The 12,090-nt window shown below is 33.2% G+C and overlaps 1 protein-coding gene across 13 annotated transcripts in view; it reads right to left on the bottom strand.

Moving 5' to 3' along the window:
• ens (MAP7 domain containing protein ensconsin) overlaps positions 1 to 12,090 on the bottom strand; it is a 380,882-nt gene that overhangs the window by 40,595 nt on the left and 328,197 nt on the right. The gene's annotated exons all lie outside the window — the stretch shown is intronic.

Here is a 12,090-nt window from a genome sequence, read left to right as displayed (position 1 = left end):
TAAAAATGAAAATTCACGACGACCTTCGTGAATATTCTTGGTCAACTACTAAAGCTAGGCTTCTTAGCTTCCGATCTTATTGTATTGGGTTCAATACAATAAGATCGGAACGTTTCGAAAGATCGTTTACACCTCATTCCAAAGCGAAAGACGCTCATGATATGGCCCTGGAGAGAAATCACTATTCGCGATATTCGCTATTTAGTGACTAGATCTGAATAGCGAGGTACTTCTCGACTATCCATTTTTAATTCTCCACTTTCATCAGCCCCATAACATTTCCCAAACGACAATGCGATAGGCAGTGCTGCACCACGTATAAGATTTTTTCAGATCAGTGCCGATTGATCGGCGTTTTCTGAAACATATTTTTTTTTCATTTTCATACAAAAAAACAACAATAAATATTAGGTATCATAATAACTTTTCTATGTAATTTAATTGTACGCTTCACATTATCTACCTCACGACCTGTTTTGAGTTCTTCTGTTAAGGTTTAACGTGATGTACCGTAAACGTGAATCACAGATACAACATTATACAGGGTTTACCAATAAGAGCGCCCTTGAGGTGATTTCTCACGAAAACGGCGCTATATAAATTAGCCAAATATTAAGAGGTGTTATTTTGAATAGCCCGCTATTTCGGTAGATGTTACTTTTGAAGCTGTCATTTTTTGACATTTGACAAGTAAAAACTACACCATTAACAAAAATGGAACGATACACGCTTCAAAAACGCATTGAAATGATTAAAATTCACTTGGGTGAATCAAATGCAAATCATCTTGAGTGATGAGGCCCATTTCCACCTCGGTGGCTTCGTCAACAAGCAAAATTGTCGCATCTGGGGCTCGGAAAACCCAAGAGTTATTGTTGAAAATCCTCAACGTGTGACTGTTTGGTGCGGTTTATGGTCCGGCGGAGTCATTGGACCTTACTTTTTCGAAAATGAGGCTGGAGCAACAGTCACGGTGAATGGATCGCCATCGAGAGATGATTAATGATTTTTTATGGCCGGAATTGGATGGTATTGATCTGGACAACGTTTACTTTCAACAAGACGGCGCTACGTGCAACACAAGCAACGAAACCATTGATCTTTTAAGATTGAATATCAAAATAACACCTCTTATTAGAAAACCCTGTATTTGTATGACTTTTTCAAAAGACTTTATTTTATTAAATATACTTAGCTTTCGAGATATTTAATTTTGCCAGGTAAACGACCTGCGCCGATCGAGGAAGCAAATGACGTCAGACCATCTTTCAATTAAGCAAAGCCAGGTAGGGAATAGAAAAGCACCTTATCTTTTAGGCTTTTACCGTTTAGCCCCGAGTTACAGGCGGTTTCATGAATAATGACAGTGCGGGCTTACCAAATTGGACTTTTAAACGGAAAAAACTTTCAGCGTCAATTAGCCGAGCGGGAGAAGTGCCTCCTGACTTCAAGTGTCAACGGGCAAGGTCGATGGGGCCGGAGGAAAAAACCTGTAGACCCCTAATGAGGCTAACGGTGGAGCTTTTAAAATATTATCAGACTCCACATTGTTTATAATAACATCGTTGTAAGCCACGGGCTATTCAATTATAAAATATAACACGAACAAGAGACAAGAGAAGACAATATGAAAATAACGGTTTCTTTGTAATATTAAATATTGCAAATAATCAACAGTTTTTATCAATTCTATTTTTTATTCTATTTTTTTAATCATTTTTATTTTATCACATGTTACCCATTAATATAAAAAATTGCGATTCTACAAATAGATTGAGATATATGCTGAAACAATGGTTACTAAATAAAGATAGTTTATATTAATTTAGGTGTGTTAATTGTATAGTTATAGTAATAATAAATTATGTGTGTATGTATGTAATAGATCATTAACATCCTGTTGACAAACTGCTTTATTGCAGTTTAACGGGATTGTAGCTTGAAAACCAATAAATAAAAATAAAAATCAACAGATTGTATAAAAAATAATAAGAAACCAATTTCCGTTGTCTCGTACTGGGAAAACTGTATCTTATCTTTTATAAAAATGGATTTAATATTATTTAGTATAAATTCACGGAGAAAAATGAGTGCGGATTTTTTTATCAAGATACTGTTGTTGTGACTGCATGATCATTTCCCAATAAAATATTAGTCATTCATAATATATCTGAACAAGTGTTCACGCAGGTACCCTAGTCCGAATAAATATAATGGACGAGATGTGAAACTTTTATTATCTATTCTGAAGAACACGTGTTTCGACTTCCTCATAACATATTCGTGCTTTACTGAGAGCTGTTACGAAATTTGTCAAATCATTCTTATAGGCCATATCATACCATTTCTAACAGGAAAATTAATCATTTGATCAGATTTTTAATAAATGAACAATATTTCATATCAGAAAGTTTTTTACGTGTATCAATCTTAATTTTATTATGATGCAAGGTTTGTTTTATAACTGCATTAATAAATCAACTGTAAGTTAGGTAACACAACACTGTGGAGTAATTTCTTGTAAAAATAGCACCCTGGTGACCTGATTCACCTTGGATTTTATAAATACAAGTAATTTATATTTATACGTTAAATTATCCAGAGTAAAGAGACTTGGCAGGAAATATTTAATACAACTAAATTAGGCTAAATAAATTTCATACTATTATGAGACGCTTTTTAATACGAAAACAGAGTTTTTTTTCCAATTAACGTTTATCAAATAGCTTCCCTTGAGTAAAATGAAGATACGGGTAAAAAATAATAATTCACGGAAATTTAATTTAGCCTGTAAGTTTAGTACGTGGGTAACAAATTTTCATTACAAATGTGTATTAATTTTTCAGAGAACCGTTGTTGCGAAAAATAATATCAAAATCAAAGACCACCAGATCTCAAAATAAATTTAATTATAAAAATATGTTGTATTAGTGTATCGGGAATCAAGTCAATTATAAATAATTATACAAACGGCATGAATGTGGTCGATGATTAACGGCCGTTTTGCAGCAAAAATCGGGGAACTTGACGAAAGGCGGTAAAATTAAATCTTAGCATGAATCATGCGAAGTCAATTATTTATTTAAATGTCTTCTTGGCTAAAACATGGTCCCTTTAATGAAGGGTGGAGAAAGGTGATTTTACTGTTTATTTTATAATTTGGGGGGTCACATTTAAACAAAGGAAAAGGGGATACTAAATACTATTACTGATGAGATGATCAAATTATTATCTTTGGCAACCTTCTATTATTTTGGGACGTGCGCAAGATCAGGATAAATTAGCAAGTTTAGCTATGAAAGCTGAAGCTACGGAGATAAGGGCTGATAAGATATGCATTATTCTGTCTGTATCCAGCTCTAAAGCTAAAACTCAATCAGTTGAATGGGGTGGCTGTAAATGTATCAGTATCAGAGAGAGAGAAAGGAGAATGTTGACAAGTATCCGGCTGTTCAGATCTGGTCACTAAACATAGCATATAAGTATTAACGGTTTAACTCTGAATAGCGGCACCTCTCCAGATCTTTAGTCTGAGTGAGAAAAAACCCACATAAAATAAATATTATCTTATTATATTATATTATTTTCCTACGCTGAAATTAAATCCGAGATACCAAGCAAATCGTCCATGCAGTAAAGTAATGTTTTTTCATTCTGAAAGGACGATATTTTACCTATAATAAAAACATGGAAGATGTTTGCAAATTTGCAAATCTCTTAAAATTCAAGCGCCATACTTCTGTAATCTCATTGAATTTCTGAAGCGCTTCAGGAAAACTATGCTAATGAAAATGTTCTGCACCAAATTGAAGACTGTCGCAATTCCATCGTCAAGTATTAACGTGTCCACGGTTTGTTAGACATTTGTTACAAATATTCAATTTTCATCAGTTGGGAGCGGGGAAATTCCTCCGCGGCGATTCCAGTCCGGTGATGACGTAATTGAATCGAGATTCTAAATGACACAAATCGGTTTAGCGCGCAGCCTCCTCCGCTGAGCACAGATTTATCTAATTGCCGGAGAGTGTCGAGGGAGGAGGGAACAGGGGGAGGGACACAAACACGTCCTGCACTGGAAAGTTAGAGTAACGTGTTTACTCTGCCGATCCTCTGTCGGCCTCCATCGCCTAGGCTGTAATTATTCCTCAGGCGGGGCACTGAACTGAGAGATGTAAATAAGATAGGAACGTAAAGGCTTTGATTTGTGAACATTCACATTGGAAGAATTAATTGTGTCGCAAACGCCTCACAAAATCGCCCAATTTTACTTTAATCCTTACATAGTACAAATAAACAGTATACAAATAAAAACACTGGAAATGTAGTAGATTACTTTCCAAGTGCCGTAGAGCAGTTCATAGTTGTCGTAGACCATTTCAAAAGACGTAGCGTCGAAGCAGTTGGCAATTTGCAGACTGGAGGGACGATGCAAATGATGCCGATGCTAAACAGAGGCAGTTGCGGATTGGCTGCTTGGTCGCACAGCCACACCAACTGCCAGCCACTGCAGTGAAAAGGCGCATACATTACAAACAGCATATAACCTACCTACCCTTTACTTTTAGGCTCTCTCCCTCGCACCCTCGCACGCCAATCCTAAAGCAATCAGCGTGCCAGAGGCGGTGGTAGTTGGAGCTTTGAACAAAATGTTCCCGTTAAAAACGTAGATATCCAATTTTACAATTTATGACAAGGGATGAAAACCGAAACCGAAATATATATTTAAATATATATATTTTTTTTAAATTTAAGAAATAAGGTAAGTACATATAACATAGTATTTACATCCAGTTTCTAAATATTATGAGATTTTAATCTACTCTTCCATGTAAGCGTTAGCTTGTGGTTGGAAGAGGAGTGTACAGTACATTATTGTAGTTATTTATCAGTAATTAATAATATTATAAGTACATGCATTATGTGCTGTGTAGCAGAGATGTGCTTTATTTCAAATAAATCCATTTTAAATGCTTTTCTAAAAACCATTTTGCATTTCAAATGCTTTTTTCAATGCATTTTCCATTTTAAATGCTTTTTTGCAACATTCTTCCTACTTTCTCCACTCATCTTTTTTTCATAAGCCCCAAATATCAGTCGGTCCTCAACCTCGCTATGAGAGATAATTTACATTTGTCAAGTTGCTCCCTGGTAGGAGCCCTGGCAATTGAGTGATACCATTACAAAAAATACTGATTCAAATACTGAACATGGCCATGACGCTGTAATATTAAATGTTAGATAGCAGTTTCTATGTTTTTACGTTGGCAACATTAGTCCCGCGCAATTTTTTTGTGGTTTCATAATCTGTAGTCGTGGTGTTTTTGGATTTACCATCATGTAATATGTTTGTTCTACATTGATGTCCATTATTAAATGACAAAATTGTTTAAAAATTCTATAATTATTTTAATTGTTTGACCTGAGAAACCATTTTGCATTTTCAATGCATTTTGAAAATAGATAATAATAATAATAATAATTGGATAATTTGTAGAGCGCCGTTTTTGTGAAAAATCCCCTCAAGGGCGCTGTACAATTTTGCATTTTGGTATTTTGTTGGTATTTTGTTGGTATTTTGTTATATTGGTATTTTGCATTTTATATGCTTTTCTAAAAACCATTTTGCATTTTTCATTTTCAAATGGAAAAGTTTTGACCCATTTTCATTTTGCATTTCAAATGGTTTTGGGTACCCATTTTGCACATCTCTGTGTGTAGTAAGTACATTGCGGTGAGAAAGAAAAAAAAATAATGTTACGTGTTTGGTAAATGTAAGTAGTGCTACTAGTAATTGAAACATATCTAAACTAATGTAATTAGTAATAAAACAATTATGTATATATTTGGAGAATCTTCACTTATTGAAAAAGTCTTGTGGAAAATATATATATGTATATGACTAGCTTTACTACCATTTATTTGCCATTTGAAAACATATTTCTTTTGACCGTATTTTTATAATAACAAATTTACTACACATTGCGCTGTAACTATTTACATCGTTCTTTTGTACTCTTATTGAACTCCTTTGTACAACTTTACACAATAATGTAAATACATACTTATATTCCACTTACTTAAATATTTTATACTATGTTTATTATGTTTCCGGCGTAGACTAGTGAAAAAACACGGACAGTGAACCAGCATTACAGACAGACGGAGTTATAACCTAAATTAGTATTTTTAATAATGTACTATACAATATCATTCAATTTTCTTATAATAATCTTGTAAAAGCCTTCAAGGCGTGAGTAAATAAATAAAGATTTCAATATATGTAACTAAAAATTCCCTATTTTTCGACAATTAGATTTATGTGTTGTTCTAGATATAAAACACAGAAAGATTTTTGTCAATTTCATGATGTCAGAGCTTACTGTTCGCGAACTTATCTTTTTATAGGTAAGATAAATTAATTAAGTAATATAAAAAAACCAGAGAGCGAAAAAAAATTGGTATAATCATTATTTAGTATGAAATATATTGAATCAGTATACGAAAAAACAATTTAAAAAGAAAATAATAACAACTTTATAATAGCAGAATTTAAAAATACCTATTTCTCTGTCACATAAACACGAACATTGTCCCAAAAGTGATCCATAACGCCCACAAAAAATAAACAATGTGTAATTATCGATGCACTTACGACAAAAATCTAAAGTACGGTATTTCCGGATTTCATTTGGGGGGATATTATTATAATAGACCTTTGTCGCCGGCAAAAGTCGCAGTAATATAATAAATAAATTATTGTTCAAGCTTCAGTGAGCTTCGGTACAGCTTTAACTAGAGGAAAAATAATAGAAGCCTCCTTCCGCAGGAAATCGTTAGCGGGATCCGTCCACGAGCGCACACGCTAATAACGACCCCGACCTTAGGGTGAAGTCACCGAGCCAACCCTTGTAGCGAGAAGGTAATATAAACCAGGATATTATAAGGCTTAAATACCTAGTCAAACCGAATAATCTTTTTTATAATTTTTAAATATTACAATTTGAGGTTTTACTCAATAAAGTTATTCCAAAAAATAAATATTTTTTATAATTAATAATTATTACAATTTTTTTCCTTACTTTTTTATCTACCTTCATAAATTATTTTATACTTCTTGAACTTATACTTTTTGGTAACTTTATACTTCAACATTTTTTACACTATATACTTGTTACTTTTTTAAATATTATTTATCATGTTTAACACTTTATTTAACAATTCTAAGTTATTTTATACTTTGTATACTTTATTAATAATAATTGTTTCCTTATTTTTCTACCTACCTTCATAAATTATTTTATACTATTTAGTAATTTTATACTTCATACTTTTTTACACTTTATAGTTGTTACTTTTTTATATTATTAACATGTTTATACTTGTACTTTTTTTTAGTTATTTTATACTTTTTAAAATTTATATTTGTAACTTTTATATTTTTTTTTCCGGGTTTCGAATAACGTGACAATATTTGAAAATTTCCTACTACCACCACGGTACGCGGCAGTTCTTTTAGTTTAGGTCATTGCAATTCATTATAAAAATGAATTCTAACCGTTTTGCATTATGCTTTGAATAAAATATGTGCATGTTTAAATAATTGTACAGCAGAAACAGAACTAATGTGGGCGAGGTCTAAGTCTTACGCTAGACACAATTTACATAGCGTTCGAGGATTTGTTACTGCACTCACTGCATTTTTATGACTTCGGGAAAGATTCACCAAATAGTTGTCCATATATTTAATAGAATCATCATAAAGCTATATCAGATAAATCCGAAAATAAGGCCAAAAAAAACAACTGAAATCGAAAGTTTGTGGGTCAGTAAAATTTTACTTCGCGATTTAAATTTGAAGATAAAAAAATATACGAGCATCTGGTTCGGTATTACCGTAACTTATTTAATATAAATAGTTATATTTATAAAAGTTATTCATAAAAGCATAAGCCCTCTACACTAGCGACTAAGTTCTTGTTAAAATTATCCACGACTCAATCGAAGATCAAAAGTCGAAAATGAATACCTGCTACCATAACATTAACACATTCTTCTAACGATATAAATATTTAAAATTATATTTTTTAAATATTAATCTTGCACATCTTCGTCGACTGAATGAGGTTTGCGAAACTTTATAAGTGACCGTATAGTTACAGTTCTGTTGGTTTCATAATGCTTCTCTCTCACTCTGCAAAATAAAGCTAAATTGTTATATTACAGATTAATTATCCATTTCCGGTATAACTTTTCTTTTCAATGCCGATAAATCAGTGTTTATTGAAATAAACAGTTCCTACATTTTCATACGTAATTCATGAGTAATTAACTAAATAATTTAATAGTATGTTTTAAATTACCTACCTCATTACATTACATACCTACTTAAGGTATGTGAAGGTGACAGGAATGCACAGTAAACATATTTCATTGCCATGTTATTGAAAAAAAAATAGGTAATGTTAAATTTAGATAAATATTGATGGAGAAGAATTAATGAAGTGTGTAGTGTCTAAAAGAAGATGAAAACGGTAAATTTTTAGACACCTGGTCAAAAATTCAATGATTTGGTTATATTACAAGAAATAAAAATAATATAAAATGAAAATGCAAGACATATAAGCAATGCAAAAAAATATGTTCCTAGATGTTAATTTAATTAATACTTCCCTAATTGAGAATAACTCGTGTTTAAGGAGAGACTATGTTAAGATAATATTTATATAAAAAAGATTGTCTTGGACGGGCGGGCGGACACCGGGTGGATGGCGTTTGTTTGATTTGTATAGAAATCTAAAATTGATTGCATTGCAAACTTGACCTTCAAAAACAAGAGAAAGGTCACTAAATAAAATTTCAAAAAACCCTGGGAAAAGTCTTGACAACGCCGGGGGATTCAGCTACAAATATATACTGATAAAATTGATGATATTGGTGAAATTTTGCACACTTGACCTTCAAAACACGAGGAAGGTCACTGTCTAATGTCTAGATGAGATTTCTGAAAAACTACCCCATCCCTTAAAGCAGAATAAAGCTCGGCATCGCTGGGTACACCAGCCAGTTATAATTGTATTTATGTTAGGGTTACAGAGCGGATTTGTCGACTTTTTCACGATTAGAGGCTGAAATCTTCAATTGAATCTCTGATTGCGCAACACTTTTACAAGAATTTAGTCGCTAGTGAAGAGGACCGTTAAATTCAATGTACCCTAATATAATATACGTGTGTTAGTCGGTAAAACAACTAACAGCGAGAGTAACTCAGTTTAGTATTAATAACTAAATGATGGCCCAAACTTTAAACATTATGCAAGGGAGATATTATCCTAACTTAACTAATGAATGGTATAATTCATGGTAATGGATTATAATTAATACCGAAGTGATTTTGCATATATCAATGATATTGGATGACTAAATCGTTATGACGAAACATTTCATCAAGGGTAATATAATAACTTTATGATTGAATGGTTTGAACAATGACGATATAAACAATAATAATGAGTGTAATGGGCCAAGCCACGAAACTATAGAGCGCTTATAGCGTGGTCTGTCACGGGCATAATAATCGTAAAACTAACACGGGTGGAGCTGTGAAATTTGTTTGCAATCAATAATTAGATGGTACAGAACGTATCCAAAACAAATTTATAAAATATTTTACCTCAAAATTCAACAATAACTTTGAATGTACATTTCTAACTAGGGCAAAGGCGAGTAGTAGCTGGTTTAACATTTATACATTGAATTTTAAACAATAACATCGACTGTATCGAATTTCTGTCCCTTATAAACGCCCTGTTGGGCTTTTACATATATGTGTACTTAACATGATATACTGCATGATACAGAGACACAGGAAGTATTTTAAAAGTTTAGATAACTAAATTTAAATACAAATCTTTAAAAATTAACACATCACATGGCTATGACATTGTAAATTGTAACTAACAAAGAACTTAACCACTCGGGCTTTTGCAGTTTCCGTGGTTTGTGTGCAAAAAAATGGTTTTATTTACGCTTTGCAATTAAATGCGCATGTACCTGTTTTTGTGAACAACTTAAGATAGGGATGTAAAGCGTTGCCTGTTCTTTATAATATGGTTTTTATTTTAGGGTTGTCAGATGCAGAACTACGGAGTTATAACGAATTTTGTGAGAACCCACCGGTTGCTTGAAAACAAGCTAATTAACTTTAACATACCTTTGAGACGTACACAACATACAGTGCTATTCCACACGCTTAATTACAAAAGAAATGCTACTCAAATTTAAACATGGCATCATGTCAATAATATAAACTGTTCAATGCGCAAACGTATATAAACACACACACATATATATTTAATTCCTGTAAATTGTTTCATCACTGTAACTCACGAACTTAAATAAATCAAAATAAATTCGATTCAGAGTTTAAAAGTGTGAACATCGCGTAAGCGTATTAACTGCCCACAGCCAGTGAGATTATGGAATTCCCAAATGGGGTCACCAAACACAGATAAAGTCATTTAAAAACAATGAAGTGACTTTCCGAGATTGGAAGTGCGTTCACTTAACTGAAAGTGTTCAACGGTTATCAAAAATAAGACTTTATAAGGGAAAATGATAATAAAAATGATCATTATAGTATATCGATACATTCGAATTACCTGCAAGGATTAAATCGACGTAATGAGCGAACAGTTGACTATTTTAATGGGTTAAAAAATAGTTTGTAATGAGGCACAAAAGGGGGCGGGGGTGGAACACACTACCTGAAGTGGATATTATACTACCTACCCTCTCCCCCACTGCGCTCACCGTGCGGTAAAATTAGATTACAAATATAATGTAGCGAACACAGCAAAAAGAAGCATCCCCTGCCGGGGGATTAGATCCGTGCGGGCAGCAGCGCAACTATGAAAATATATTATCTACGTAAACCTCAATTACATTACCTTATAATTATATTTTTAATGTGACTACCGCACCAGAATACCAACTGCCCGGAGCCGGTGGGACTATCCAAATGGGGTGTTGCGAAGGTCAAATAAAGTAAGAATGGGAAACAGGTGGCAAAAAGATACTTTTAAGAAGTATCCGACTATTCATATCTGATTGCCAAAAACGGCGAAAGGCATTTCAATCAACGTTTCCATTCTGAATTGTTATCTTCCATCGGAAGGATACTGAGTATCTACCACTATATTTGAATGTTAGGTTCTGGTTATAGTAGTGATTGTTGCATGTATGCCTTCGAAGACATTATAAAATTATGATAAGCAATATAGTTAAATAATTACTCATTTGCATGCTTAAAACAAAACAAAAACCAATAGGATTTAACGTGGAAGTTCCATCCAATTTCGTGGAAGTAGGTAAGCTATAAAAGAATTTGTAATGCCATGTCTAATGCCCTCACAAGTGTGTTCACCAAGCTAAAATAAGAATTAGGCTCTCCGACTGATGAAACACATCCTGTTAAGATCTTACATCATAGAAATAAGCCATTCCGTGGCTCTAGTCATGTCCCAGGTGTGCAGAGGAGACTCGCGGTGGGACGGGGTAGGAACTAATCTAACTAATCTGTAAACAAGACCCTTCTTTCAGGAAATGCTGCAAGAAATAAAAGGGAATCCCCGACCCACTAGAAAACAATCTCCATAGTATCCCCAAGGAAGGCGTTCCTGCTTTTTTGCACCACTTTTTAGACGCACTTTGCTTTCATCTTGAAAATAATATATGAAAGACGCAAAGTGTATCCGGTGATGTTCAAGAAAAACTTTTTATATTTCTAAAAACGCCGCAGGACCAAACGATAAAAATTCATTGTATCCTCGAGCCTGCTCGAGTGTGGCCTATAGAGTATAGAGTGCTTCCCCTAAAGCAAGGGTTCCAAACCTTTGGAGGTTGTGAGCTAGTTTTTACCTTAATATTAATAGAAATCGTCTTCTTACAAGATTTTTAGCTGTTGATGTTTTTCATTTGTCCAATAATAAAAGCACGAATCTAGCAAAACCAATTTGATCTACAACCAGGATATTATGTTTTTCATAAATTTTTGCTAATTTTATAACATTATATTTATTAAAAAAATCACAA

The sequence above is a fragment of the Hesperophylax consimilis genome, chromosome 15 (assembly GCF_061612785.1).
Source record: "Hesperophylax consimilis isolate HC1 chromosome 15, BYU_Hcon_1.0, whole genome shotgun sequence".
Taxonomy (NCBI): Eukaryota; Metazoa; Arthropoda; class Insecta; order Trichoptera; family Limnephilidae; genus Hesperophylax; species Hesperophylax consimilis.
The sequence above is the reverse complement of the archived record's forward strand: the minus strand, read 5'-3'. Positions and strand labels throughout refer to the sequence as shown.